Source organism: Cuculus canorus, chromosome 5, assembly GCF_017976375.1.
Source record: "Cuculus canorus isolate bCucCan1 chromosome 5, bCucCan1.pri, whole genome shotgun sequence".
In the NCBI taxonomy this organism is placed as follows: domain Eukaryota; kingdom Metazoa; phylum Chordata; class Aves; order Cuculiformes; family Cuculidae; genus Cuculus; species Cuculus canorus.
Window position 1 is genome coordinate 15,283,801 of NC_071405.1, and position 14,654 is coordinate 15,298,454.

Here is a 14,654-nt window from a genome sequence, read left to right on the forward strand (position 1 = left end):
AAAATTTTTTCCTGATGTCAAGCTGGAACCTCCCCTGGCGGAGCTTCAGGCCATTCCCCCTTGTCCTGTCCTCACTTGGTAGTTCCCTCCTCTCCACAACCTCCTTTCAGGTAGTTGTAGAGAGCAATAAAGTCTCCCCTCAGCCTCCTCTTCTCCAGGCTAAACCACTCCAGCTCTCTCAGACGCTCCTCGTAAGACTTGTTCTCCCGCCCCTTCACCAGCTTCGTTGCTCTTCTCTGGACACGCTCCAGAGCCTCAACACTCTTCTTGTGGTGAGGGGCCCAGAACTGAACACAGGATTCAAGGTGCAGTCTCACCAGTGCCGAGTACAGGGGCAGAATAACCTTCCTGGACCTGCTGGTCACACTCTTTCTGATACAAGCCAAGATGCCACTGGCCTTCTTGGCCACCTGGGCACACTGCTGTTCAGTCGGCTGTCAACCAACGCCCCCAGGTCCTTCTCCTCCATGCAGCTTTCTAGCCAGGCTTCTCCTAGTCTGTAGCACTGCACAGGGTTATTGTGCCCCAAGTGCAGGACCCGGCATTTGGCCTTGTTAAACCTCATGTCATTGGTCAGAGCCTCCCTACCCTCCAGCAGATTCACATTTCTGTAGCAAGCTCTATAAAAGGAAATATAATTTTAAATCATTGTCCTTTTTGTTCTAGTTCCCCATTTTTTAAGTTTCTATTTGTTTAGTAACGATTGGACTGGAAGCCAATAAAATAGTTCTAGTTTAAGAAACTATTTTGCATAAAAAGTTACAAGCCATCTCCAGAGTACCACCAGAATTTTTTAAATTGTGTTTTGAAAGAATCACAGAAAATAGAAAGACAAAGGAAATACGTAGAGACTAGAAGCCTTTTTGCATAGAAAACTCTGAATATGGAGCACACAGATAAGGTAAAAAAAATACAAGGAACATCTTTGTGCTGTTATCACAAGAGTCTCTACTCGGAATCACTAGTCCATCAGTTCTCACCTGACTGTATGACAAGGGCATTACAGTACAAAACCCCAGAAATTCTTCATCCTAATCTCACATCAGTTGCAAATTTACAGTGAAGTCCCAGAAAAAAGACCCAGGGGTTTTAACATGTCTAATAAAAGAAGTATAAGAGCATTAGTCTACCTGTTCATATTTAAAGTACATTCAGGAGGAGGAGGAAGAGAGATGCTAGCATGGAGATAAAAGTAAAGAAGATCTGCCAACTGCCTTCACTACAGGCTACAGTTTGAGCTGCAAATTCCTCTGCTCTGAGCTCATTCTTGCAATCCACCCAGCACTGTAACGCAGGAAGAGCAAGATTTTCCTTGTTAAGGATCAAATAGGTTTTTCAAGAATTTTTGACTACCTGTTTATTGAAATACACCTTCACAGAAACCAACAGGACACATGGTTAAGTCTGTAACTGCAAGTTTGCCCCTCCGACACGAGTAACTTAAGTAATTTCTCTACAAAATTACCTTGGCATACTTACCTGTCAAGATACAGAAGAAAGAAATGGTGTCAAGATGATCATCAAAATCTAGCTCGCTCTCATCTCAGATTCCTGTAAAAATACAGAAACACGTAAAGAAGATTATTGACATGTGGAGCTATCCAAAATCTATAAAGCAGAAACACTCTCCACACAAAGAGGATTTTGATATGTTAGTCTGCAAGCAGAGAGGGAGGAAGGTTATCACCTTGCACATTTCCAACATACTCATTGAGCTGTAACATAAATATTATGCAGAGCTTTGCAAGGGCAGAGCCTGATTCAACTTCACTCACTTCAGAGTGCTTCTGGCAGCATAAAGTCAGTACTAAGGCAAAAATAGGCCCTTTTGGTTATCAAGACAGACATCATTTCAGGCCAGATCTGACAGAAGGTGAAAGATGCTGCTCTGCTGTTTCCCACAAACATCTTCCTTGATTTAACTCTTGACTAGATACAAAATTTATAGCCTTCATAGATGGGTAGAAGCTAAAACTGAAGAAAGTCTTGTCTATCACATATTTTTTGCCTTTTACAGATATAAATGGAAAGGAAAATCCAAAGATTTCCATTGAGAAAGCAAGTTTGATGAACTTTTTACTTTTTGGTGTGCTGTACTTCATCAAAAAAATAATACCAGATTATGTTACATCTGTTACTTCTAACCACATTAAGAGGCACTCTCCGTTAGACACAAGAGAAGCATAAAGCAGTCATGCAGCTCCAGAAAAAATAGAGAACACAACCATAAGTGACACTGGAATTACTCAAGGATAATTCTGTGAAGAGCATTGGCACTGCACCATTGACTCCAATATAAATAAAAACTGATTTCACCTCAAATTCACCCCTCCTTATTCCGTGCTTTATTAGACCCTTCCTGCTATGATAGTTAATGTTAATATGTACATGTATATTTAAACATTTAAATACACTTTCAGTGTAGTTGGTTATCAAGACAGACCATTTCAGGCCAGATCTGACAAAAGGTATATTTAAGCCCATTCTTTATTTTAAATGAAGATAGATTTTGACATATCTTACTAAAACTAAACAAAACTATGCAAAAAGTTGAGTAGGAAGAAAATACTTACAAATCTGTCTCAAACACCTACATAATTCTGACAACTATGACAAAGCAGGTAAAAAAAAAAGGCTACTGGACATTTCCCACACTGAATTACTCTATTTTGTACCACATAGAAGCAAAGTGCCTTTGAGATTGAACCTAGGTCGACCTTGCATTTTCAGAGTGGGTGATACAAACGCGATCTCCACGATTCTGGATGTCATAAAAAAGGTAAGTAAGGGAAGATCATCAGCTGTTTCTCACAAAGCAAAAAACAGGATCTATACAAGGAAAGAAGTCAGCACATTGGTGGATGAGAAGCTCAACACGAGCCAGCAATGTGCGCTTGCAGCCCAGAAAGCCAATTGTATCCTGTGCTGCAGTCAAGTAAGCGTGACCAGCAGGGTGAGGGAGGGGATTCTCCCAGTCCGCTCCGCTCTGGTGAGACCTCACCTGGAGCCCTGCATTCAGTTCTGGTGCCCTCAGCACAGGAAAGACATGGATCTGTTAGAACGAGTCCAGAGGAGGCCACGAAGGTGATCTGAGGGCTGGAGAACCTCCCCTTTGAGGACAGGCTGAGAGAGCTGGGATTGTTCAGCCTAGAGAAGAGAAGGCTCCAGTGAGATTTTACAGCAGCCTTTCAGTACTTAAAGAGGCTAAAGAAAAGCTGAGGAGGGACTTTTTATCAGTGAGTGCAGGGGCAGGATGAGGAGGAACAGTTTTAAGCTGAAAGAGGGAAGATTTTGATGAGATCTTCAGAAGAAATTTGTTAATGTGAGGGGGTTGAGGCACTGGCACTGGTTGCCCGGAGAAGCTGTAGATGCCGCATCCCTGGAGATTTTCAAGACCAGGCTGGATGAGGCTCTGAGCAATCTGATCCAGTGAGAGGTGTCCCTGCCCATAGCGGGGGGGCTTGGAACTGGATGGGGTCTAAGATCCCTTCCAACCCAAACTGTTCTATGATTCTAATATTCCAAGAGTAAAGGCAAAGCAAAATCAACTAACTTATCTAGTGGGTTCCTTAACGTCTGAGAGACGGGATAAACTGTTTCAACTTTTGAACCACCTCATTTACACACACCAGCTTTCTGGTTATAAATGCTGGAAGAATTACCTGGGACTGGAAATCTCCATCACAGATGAAACTTTCCAAAACTGCTCTCAAATGCTAACACATCTGCTCAACATATTCCAAAAACAAGCTTTGTCTGTTTTAGGAATGACTTATAACTTCATCAGTTTGGGATAGATATTGCTACTTACTAAAGGTATGTCCACAGCAACAGTCTGAACCTTAAGCAAATCATAGAATGGTTGGGATTGGAAGGGACCTTAAAGATCATCCAGTTCCAGAACCCCTGCCACAGGAAGGGGCATGTTCCACTGGAGAAGGGTGCTCACAGCCTCATGTAACCTGGCCTTGAACACCTCCAGGGATGGGGCAGCCACGACTTCTCTGGGCGACCTGGGCCAGAGCCTAAATATGTTGGAACTTCGTTGGTAAACAACCCAAAAACCAAAAGCAACATAAACGTGAAGTATTCAGCTACTAAATACTACACACAAATCAAGGCTACAGAAACTCACTGCAGGGAGTTTTTGCACTTCATGTGAGAGAGTGGAGAGTGCCAGCAGTTTGTTCTGCATGGAGGGCAAATTCTTCTGTTTATAAAAATCACCCAGTGGCATGACTCCATTTCGTATTTCAGATGCTAAATTATTTTTCACAGTACACAGCAGAGCTAACCCTAAGGATAAGAAAATCAATGTGAAAAACAGTGGTTTGCCAAGCACCAGGAAAAGCTCTTTAAATTAGAGTACTTTTATAATGCAAATTCATAGGAAAAAAATTAAGATGGTGCCAATACTGACTTATGTGGCTGGGTGAGGTTACACAGTGAAGAAAGGCACCATTGTTGGAAAAGTGAGTAAGTGTCCTATCTTCTATTTCTGCAAAAGTATCCTCTTAATATCCACATGCAGATAAAAATTCCTAAGTCCCTCCTGGATCCTCTTTTCACCTCTCCTTAAGTCCAGGGTCAACAGCACAGAAGGTTCCTTTTATTTCAGAGCCTGCGACGCATCCCCAGATGCCTTCTGTGCCGTGAAATCCCACGTTACTCGCACACCCCCAGCACTTTCTAACCACAAAAGGCTTCTCTTCCAGACGTTGCTTTCACGTGTGGCTGGGCAAGAGCACAGCCACGCACAGGCACATCCCCCAGGCGACACACCGAAGGCGACAGGCGACATGCCTTTCCCTCCATGGGAGCTCTGGCGCGGAGCTCTCCTGTACCTCATCACCCATTTTTATAACATTTGCAGGAATCTAAAACCTTCAGTGATTACTGGTCCCTTAAAAAAATTCTAGCTGAAGTTGAGCAGCAAATTCAAAAGCCATTGGAAAGTAGAAGGGGAGGGATAGAGGCTTTGGACAGTAGAAGGGGAAGGATAAGGGAGGGAGAAAAACACTGTCAGCACAGTCACATAAGTAATTTTCCTTATCAAATCAATCTAAAAAATGTCAAACTATAAGTCCAAGCCAAAACAGAGATGAACAGTACAGTAAGTTATTTCCATGTGATTCAGTGCTGTACAGTGAAGAGAACTGACATTTTTGCAGTGTGCAATGTAGCAACAGTAACTTGGTTCAGGGAGCAGTATAGCTGGAGCCATGCAGTATTTATAGTTCTCTCTCCTCAGCTTCTTAGCGCTGCTCCTTTCCCCCCGGCGAATTAGCCGGGACGCTGCCTCCCAAACACAGCGCTCTGCAGCTGCTTCCACTGCTGGAGGAAAGCCTTCGCTCTACCAGCATGCTGTGGAATAAACATTCCCCAAAGGACACAGGTCAAATCTTCCCTCAGATTTGGCAAGTTTTAAAAGCAGAAATCTTCCAATATTTGTAAGACTTTTAACAAGTGGAACAAAAATGTCAGAATTTTCACATTCCTTTCTTTCATAGTAATACATATATTTAATGAATCTTCTGTGCAGGAAGGTAACTGTGGGCATTTCTCTATGCCTAGGTGCACACCTGGGAAAGTCAAAGTTACTAACTAATAAAAGCAAAGCTCAAATAAACTCAACAGCTGAGTAGAGAAGATACATCTGTAAGTTCCTCGGCAGACAAACACACATTTATTCTGCAAGTGTGCTCACTCACATAAACAGAAGTCAACAAAACTCATACAACTGTGCTGGCAAACTCAAGTGAATTTTTCTGTATCACTTAACATTATTTCAGTTGTAGAACAATAGAACGATTTGGATTGGAGGGGACCTTAAAGATCACCTAGTTCCAGATCTCCCTGACATTGCCAGCGACACCTCCCACTGGATCAGGTTGCTCAGTTCCAGAGTGGCCCCAGTTTCTGGTTTTGAACTGGCTCCCAGCTGACCAGCCAGCTTAACTGCACAGGTGTCTGCACAGAAATACCTCTGCAAATTTATGAAGATTGCACAGGAAACAGATGTACTGAAATGCTCAAAAATTAAGCATGTGGGACCAGACAACTAAAGGATTAGTATGTGTTAATCAATACAATTTCAAACAACACATTTCATTAATTGGTGTTTTCTGAACACAGCCCTTACAGTCTTAATGCTCTCATAGCATCCTAAGTGTTTTCTCTGTTTTCACGTACACAAAAATGTCATCAACCTCGAAGACCCTCTTATCTCCATATAAGCTCATATTACTAGCAGCTTATCAAAGATCATTTATACGTGGTGTCTACTAGAACAATACTTCACACAAGCCAGTTAGTTAAAAAAACTGCTAAAGCAGTTCAGTTATGTCAGATGAAAGTTGTAACTCTGCTGCTTTAACAGTACGCTCAGATAATTTATAGAGAGCTGAGGGCACTTTGCACTGTAAGGCTCCAGGCAGTCCATTAGTTTAGTAATAGTCAGAGCCTCCTAGACATCTTTCATACTAATAGAACCTAAACATGCACACTGAATTCTGTACTTTTTTTCCCATGTTAAACTAAGAGCTCAAATACCAAGGTAAGTACTAGGACTAGGACCAAGGTTTGTGTCTCTGGCACATATATACATGATGGATTTAAATGCTGCTTGAGGGAGACTTAATAAACAAACCTGATTTGATTCCAGCTCAGCTATGAACTTAGCAAGGGAAGAGCTCTGTGAGATTTTGGGAGAATGGCTATCACCTAATTCTGCCGTTATATAAAGCCAGAGCAAACAAAGAAAGTTGTCCACAAGACTGGAATGTGAACAGAATCAGGAAAACAGTTTGAGGAAGTGGAAAAATAGTTATTTCATTAATCAGGGGAGAATGTATTTGAGCATATATTTAAAATTCAGAACAGAAACAACTCCACATGGACTTTTTAGTGAACTAAATATGAAGTCTACAGCTGCTTGAACACTTACTGAAATGAATTCACATATTTGTGACTCTCTTGGTTTTTTGCTATGCTCGACTACTCTAATCATTTTTCCTCAGCCGTCTAAACATAACAGCTTAAATGCTTATGTATTGTGTGGTAGCAAAGAATGGTATTCAAAAATGCCAGATGCTTTGCAGCTTCAGATTATTCACTACTTAGAGCAGCAAATTCACATTGGCAGCGAAAAACAACATTTATTCCTGTCTAAATACAGACAATATAAAAACGTACTGTTAATTCCATATACACTAAAGACAGAGAACTTCCACTGTCCCACTCAAAAGCCTCTTCAAAGACACTTAACAGACAAGGGGAAAAGGCAGCAACAAGAATTTGAGTAACAGACTATCTTAAAATGAGACAAGTTAGCACAAAACCAAAGATGTTCCATGTAAGTGCAGCTCCCTCTTCCCACCCAGGCACCAGGCAGCTTCCTCCTTTCCCCCTGGACTTGGAGGAGAAGGGAAGACAAGATTCAAAGTCATAAGCATGACATTTACCCCACTTGTCTGAGCCATGCTCGGGGTCTCCCTCACTGACCAGTTCGGCAAACCCAGATTGCTTCCATGACAGACTCTGCCTGGACCGTGCCACAGCAGAGGACCAGATAAGGGCTACTTTCCCTTTTCCGAGAATGTTCATGACCCTGTTTAGACCTGTGTTAGAGCTGACTTGATTTATTAAACCCGTTTCCAAAATATTTAGCAACTTAAACAGTTGTTACACCTCACTTAGTAGTTTCAGCCTGCATGCGAACTGCAGATCTCTTAGCACAGTGGCCATGCATAATGCAGAAGGAATAGTGCACGGATGAAGATAAGAGCAGATGTAGCTCCCTTGCTGAAACTCACTGACACACTTTGTCTCTGCTCCATGGTCACACAAATTGAGCGCCGCTGGCCAGAAGATGATGAATGCTTGCATTTGGAAGCCAAAAGGGGTGTGTGGTGCTATAGCATGAACATACGAAACAAAGTCTTCTTGTGACAGCAAGAGCCAAGAATCCATGTTATTTGATGTACAAAGCTAGATCAGTAAATGTGGAGTAAATGTGGAGTATTGTAACCCATAAATAAACTCACAAGTAAATGAGTTGATATAAATACATATCTATCAGGATTTGAGAAGATCCAAAATTCACTAGCTCAAACAAACTGAATATAACTAGCTGATCTAATTTGGAAAGAATTCAGGTGTATCATACAAATATTCCCTACTTTTAAGCGGAAAACAAGTAGTCAGGGGCTTAAAACAGGACAAGCACAGTAACAGGTAAAAATCCTTCCCAAACTCAAAATGCTACTGGACAGTACTGCTGCCCAAACAGCCTTGTGTAACTTTGAATCCTACGTGTCACTGTGCTGCTTTACACTAGAGATTTCCCAAGTGCAAAAGCCATAGTAGGTATCCTTGGGGCAACAGCTTTCTAGATTTCACTCCTCTTGTAAAGTGGGACAAATTCAAAGAACACCACAAATTCAGAGACACCCCACAGCTGCTGACTTCTCTAACAGATTACTTAGTGTAGGATAACCTTCATTAAAAAGGTCCCTTTAGGGAAAACATTGAAGAGGCAGGATCAGAAGAGCTTGAAAGATATTTAAATAGTGGTTGTGTTACAAACAGTTGGACTGACAATCAGCTGAAGCAGAGCATGGTTTAACTTATTTGGTGAGTATTTTTGAAATGTCTGAGCATATCATCAAATAAGGATAATTCAAATAGGAAGAGACCACATGAAGCAATTTGTTTACCTCCAATTTGAACGCCTCCAGGGATGGGGTGATCCATGACTTCTCTGGACAACCTGTGCCAGTGCCTCCTCACCCTCACAGGAAAACATTTCTTCCTAGGATCTCATCTAAATCTCCCCTCTTTCAGCTTAAAACCATTCCCACTCAAGCTATCCCTGCACACCCTGACCAAAAGCCCCTCCCCAGCTTTCCTGTAGCCCCTTTTGGTACTGGAAGTTTGCTATAACATCTCCCCAGAGCCTTCTCTTCTCCAGGCTGAGCAATCCCAACTCTCTCAGCCTATCCTCGTATGGGAGGTGCTCCAGCCCTCATCAGATCATCTTTGTGGCCTCCTCTGGACTTGTCCAAAAAGCTCCATGTCCCTCCTGTGCTGAGGACTCCAGAACGGAACACAGGGCTCCTGGTGAGGTCTCACGCAAGCACACTATCTATATCCATATCTGGATGTCTTGTTAATACTTTACATGCAACCTACTCAATGTCTACATTTAATATTTCTAAAATAATACACTTTCACTCCAAAATATAAGCTTATGGAAACTCATATTACTAGGAAAGCCACAAAGTATAAACTATAATATAATTCCAAACAGCTAAAATTCTGAGTATATGCTAATGAAACTAAGACTAGCATCAGATCGTGCATTTTTGTTGTCTGCTTGTGTTAGGTTAAAAAAATGTTCAGTTATGGAAAGAAAAATATCTCCTTCCTATGCTTATCTAAACATAAAATGGCAATATAATTAAAGTAATAAGTATCAGTGCAAATTACAAGCAATCAGCGATGAAAGAAAAATCTGTCATCCTCAGTTCATGGCTCATAATTATTTCATTTCCCGAATACTGCAAAACCCATGATAACTAATAAATAATAAAAGCTTTTCAAAAAGCCAGAAAGTGCTCACCTTGGCTGTAATTTTTCATGCAACTTATTGGGTCTGTCCAAGTTAATGAAGTCAATCTTAAATTTTCTACTGACAATTTCCACTTTTTTCTTCTATGAGAAAGTGGACAACTTGGAAACTTAAGATCCACAGAAAGATTGGTGCCCGTTTTCTCCTTATGCCTGCAACTGGATTTTAAGCCTAAACTCAAAGGAAAGCCTACAAATTGCATTTGCCAAACAGAAGCAGGCTGCTTGTTTTCAGCACATCCAGAGGGTTGTGAATGTTACCAGCTGTTGGCCAAAAAGAAAAAAGCATTTTCAAGAAATGAATTAAATCCACAGATTACCATTAGCTAAAAGGAAGAAACAGTCTTGATCTAGTCAAAGTAGCCAGTACTCTATTTGTCATGCTCTCACAGTCCAGACAGCCAGGTTTTATTTACAGGTACCCTCTAAACAATCGTTGTGGCTTTGTGGAAACACTAGTTATCATTTTGGCAACAGGAGAGATATTATTCCCCCCAGATATAAACCACAGGTCACTGAGGGCAGCTGCAGCTTCTGTTTCTTTATCATTCTCTTAAAGACAGGAATTTGAGTTCAAGATGGGAATGTATCAACTTTCCTGGCTGAGCTAACTGGAGAGAGATGAAAGATGGGACTAACGAAAGGGAGAGAAACCGGGGTTGTGGCTGACCCGCGCAAGGACAGTCAACCTGCTCAGAAGTAAATTATTCAGTTTCCAGGTCCAATGGCGTGAACACACAGGCCAATCCATTCCCAACAGTTCAGTTCATTTGCAGCACATCTAGCTTGGTTTAAGAGGATTGTTAATATTTTGGGGGACGTGGGTCAAACATTTGCTATTATCAGCAGAAATAAACTAGCTTGTATCATCCTAGCAATACTTAAAGGAAACAGAAATGCAAGATAAAATGCAGTATTGTATTTTAAATAATTTGATCAACCTGTCATAGTAAATTTAAACATTTCATACTAAAAATACTATGACAGCCATGTCAATAGTGAAGAAAGCATTGTTGCCAATTTAAAATTTGGTTATGGTTTAGCAAGTAAATCACCATGCAAGCTACAAAGTTCAAGAGCTGCTGTAGAGTGATGTCAGAAAATCATCCAGCCTAATTAATCTAATGGTGCACAGTCTCTCTTTTTGGTGAAAACTACAAGACAAACAAAAAAAGAAAGTGAAAACCACACACAACTTAAAAACTATCTATGTTGCTTGTCAAAATACAAGTTATTCAGCTTATCCCAGATCACCAGGGATACATTTTTCTCATTCCATTAACACAGTGCAGGGAAAGATGCCCTTTAAATGAGCCGGGTGCGAGCCTTTCCTTGTAGCAAATTCCAGGCAGACTCCTGGAGAGAGTTTGCCTCCCCCCAAATGGAATCGCTCAATTCAACAGGATCTGGGACGTAGCTTCCTAATCCAGCCCTGGATTTACTTGTGAAATGTGATGAGCTGGAAGGGAACCAGATGAGAAAATAAAACCACAAGAGAACACAAGCCTCATAACATAGCTACCAGCACAGTTTACAATGAACGAGACTTAACAGCATAAGTAGCTATAGCAAGTAGTATAACACTCCCGTGTATTTTTTGAGCTGCCTAAATGGGATTATTGCCATATATGCTGGAGACTATTCAACAAGATTAGACTTATTTATTTTACAACACGTTTATGTTCTTTAACAAAGCAGATATGTAGAGCAGAAGCAGATCTTGGGCTTCTGTACTGACAATCCACTGTCTTTTAAATGAGTAGTTTTACTCGAGGATAAGATTCTCCTCTTTCCTTTATGAATACAGACAACAAATAAAGAAGGTTCAATGAAATTGGAAGCAAAACAAATGGAAGAATACAAAAGCTTTCCATAACTTACAGATTCTTGGCAAATTTTGATAGCCACATGCAGGATATGCATTAAGATCACAATCAGGTACCAATTTTGAGTGTCATTCACAACCCCCCTCCCCCAAGGAAGTCAGTGTTCTCAGGCAAACAGATCTTCCCTGATAAAGGGATGGGAGAGTGGAGACTAAAACTGACAGATGTACAGGATTCTCAGTGAAGATCTCAAGTTAGACGAACAAAACCCGTGCCAATCAACCAATGTATGCAATGCTTGTTTACTTTTGCTGAAAATACACTGAAATTTTCATGACAAAATAATTACAGCAGGAAGCAAAACCCCTAAGAAGGCAGCCTTGGACATTTTATGTAAAGGACACTTGACTCCAGCTGCCTTGAGTTGAGTGCCCGTGAGTCACAGCTGTGCCTTGCTGACTCCCCCCTTATCAAACACAATATCACAGTGATAGTATTACCCATGTTTGCATACTATTATTGATAATAGGACATCAGTTTTGGACTGGTGGATCAGCAATGCATTGGTTTTACGCTTTGTTGCACTGGTGCTGAGCTCCAGCAGGCAGCTTTGCCCCCATAGTCTCTGCACTGTGTAGGATATAGAAAGTGTAAATACAATTAAACAAAGAACAAACATTTTCCCTTAACTTTCAAACACCGGTCATGCTGCTTTTTGTCATGTGTTTCCTCTATTCTCAGCTTGTTCCCTTCCCTGATTTTCTCTGCCTATGTACAGGTTAATTAGCCTTGTCCATGTCACCTAGTTTTATTATCCACAAATTTGCTTAATCTCATAAATGCTGTGAAATAATAATACTAAGAAAATATATCTTCCAAAAATAATGTATTGAAAAAGTGACATATACCTATAAAAAGCCACTCAGCTACTATAGATAGCTAAACCAGCTCTACAAATATGTAGATTGCTATATGGGGAACTGACCTTCCATGCAGAAAGAATAAATGTTAATGTGCCCCAAAGCAGTGCACGGCCACATAGCCTGTTAAGCGAATTCAAATCTTCATATAGATAGGGTAGTAGTACCCTTTGTTTGAGTGATCTTTACCCTGAGAAAGAGAGTATTTTGATTCAAATGCAATCTCAGACAGAAACAACCTTTCCCTTCCTCTCCCTGAAAATACAAGGTGTGTGCCTGTCAGGAATGAAGCAGAGCTAACACTGCACAGTGTCACTCTGACCTAAGCTACAATACCACCACAGACTTCAAAAGAAAGAAAAAAATAGTACCTGGAAATATGAAGGGCACATTTGACCATGTGAAATCCAAAATACTCATTTGCCTGGAAGATGTATAAGGCTACCATTAAGCAATTCTTTAATCTCTAGGTGACTGAATATGCTTTTCTGGCTACGTGGAAGAAATCAATAAAAGCAGGGAGCACAAAAAAGCTGCAAAAGCCACTATTGACAGCAATCCACAGAGTAAGATCTGAGCAGTGTGACCTCTCTAAGCTATCCTCAGGGATTCCCAATGAAGCTCTTCCCAGGAACAGCTCTGGCCCCTATTTCCTACAGGGAAGGAATTGCTACCTGTCCATGGAGCTACATCAAATAGCAAAACTTACATCACTCTCACAGTGTTTCCAGCTCAGTGTTCGAAAAGGTCTAGGAGAGATCTGAAGGGAGGAAAGAAGCTGGCTGCAGGGAGCAGCAGGAGAAAGGGATGACAAGGTAAGAAAATGGATGATCGAATATGAAGCTGATAAATACAAAGTGAAATGGGTAAAAACAGCTCTACACACACAGCAATGGGAATTGAGCTAATTATTGCCATTCAAGACAGTATTTCGCAAATGTCAGTTTTAAGTGCTGCATTCACAAGAATAACTGAAATATTAGCAAAGAAATAAAGAACAAAATAAAAGCTATTAAGCCACATCATAAAAACGTGAAATGCATGTTCTGACCTTATTCTTTCCCAGTCTTTCTCTGCTTTCTCCCAGTCTTGAAAGGGTTAGGGTGGAACTAGAAAAGCTACAGAAAGCTGGCCATGAAAATAGATACATAAAACAGCTAGGATGCACATTAGAAAAAGGTGTATGGCATCTTTTTAAGCCTGGGGAAAGTTTACTGAAAGGTACGTACCATTATTAGAACCTGGAGAAAGCGAATAGAGTGCTTTCTACCTGCTCTAATAAAAGAAGTAAGAAACAGCAAGTCAGTCTCACAAACTCAAAACACACCATGAAGCTGAGGAGCTCACTGCCACAGGATGCCGTCGATCACTGAAGTTCAGCATACGTTCAAAGCGCAACCAGAGAACATGTTCCTGGAGAGAAACTCTTCAAAGGCTCTGAAGATACCACATCACTGCCTCAGTGAGATCACGGGCCACAGCTCCAGCTGGGTGGAACAGCACGACCACTATGGCAAAACCATGAATCTAAGCTATCTAATGTCATCCAGTCAAAAACTATTTTGGTACCGTATTAACAAGCCCACCTGCCATGGTCCAGGTTAGAATCATAGAATAGTTTGGGTTGGAAAGGACCTAAAAGATCACCTAGTTCCAACCCATCTGCCATGGGCAGGGACACGTCCCACTATACCAGGCTGCCCAGCCTCGTAGGTTTGCCATATCTTGCATTGCCAGTCTTCTCCATCTCCTTCTATCCGCTTCCCGCCTTCCCTCCACCTTCCTCATCAGCAGTGTGACGCGAGTGGATCTACACAGCATCTCAACTTCAACTAGTCATTACATTTTCTTATTGGCATTACGAATATCATAACATTATCAATCACAGATAAATCAAAAGAAGTTAATATGGCACCGAAAAGTTGGTCTCTGAACGTAAACTTGGCAGAACACTTGTGTGGAAATTATAATTACTTGATTATTAGTAGGAAACAGAAAAGTGAATGAAAGGTATTGAGGGGAAAACAATAAGGACTATATGTTTATCACAGTATTTTTCAGATAAATCTTCAGAGGACTGAAATCAGATGAGTATCTTGTGTGTTTCATTAGTTCCAAAAAATGCAAACACAATAGTGCACAACCTGAATTAAGTATCATCACTAAGTGCTAACAGAATCAGTTGTTAATAGCCTATTAGCATCATGATTAACAAATTGGATATTTATGCTCATTATCTATCATTCAATTTGCAAACAATATTTTAAATAGCATAAAA

General features: G+C 40.9%; 1 protein-coding gene across 6 annotated transcripts in view; it reads right to left on the minus strand.

The window, feature by feature from the left end:
- Positions 1 to 14,654, minus strand: part of SHANK2 (SH3 and multiple ankyrin repeat domains 2) — a 369,360-nt gene that overhangs the window by 338,481 nt on the left and 16,225 nt on the right. For all 6 annotated transcript variants that reach the window (XM_054067527.1, XM_054067524.1, XM_054067526.1 and 3 more), the window contains one exon: positions 1,480 to 1,551. The gene's annotated coding sequence lies outside the window, so the exon portion shown is untranslated. The remainder of the gene's footprint in view (positions 1 to 1,479; positions 1,552 to 14,654) is intronic.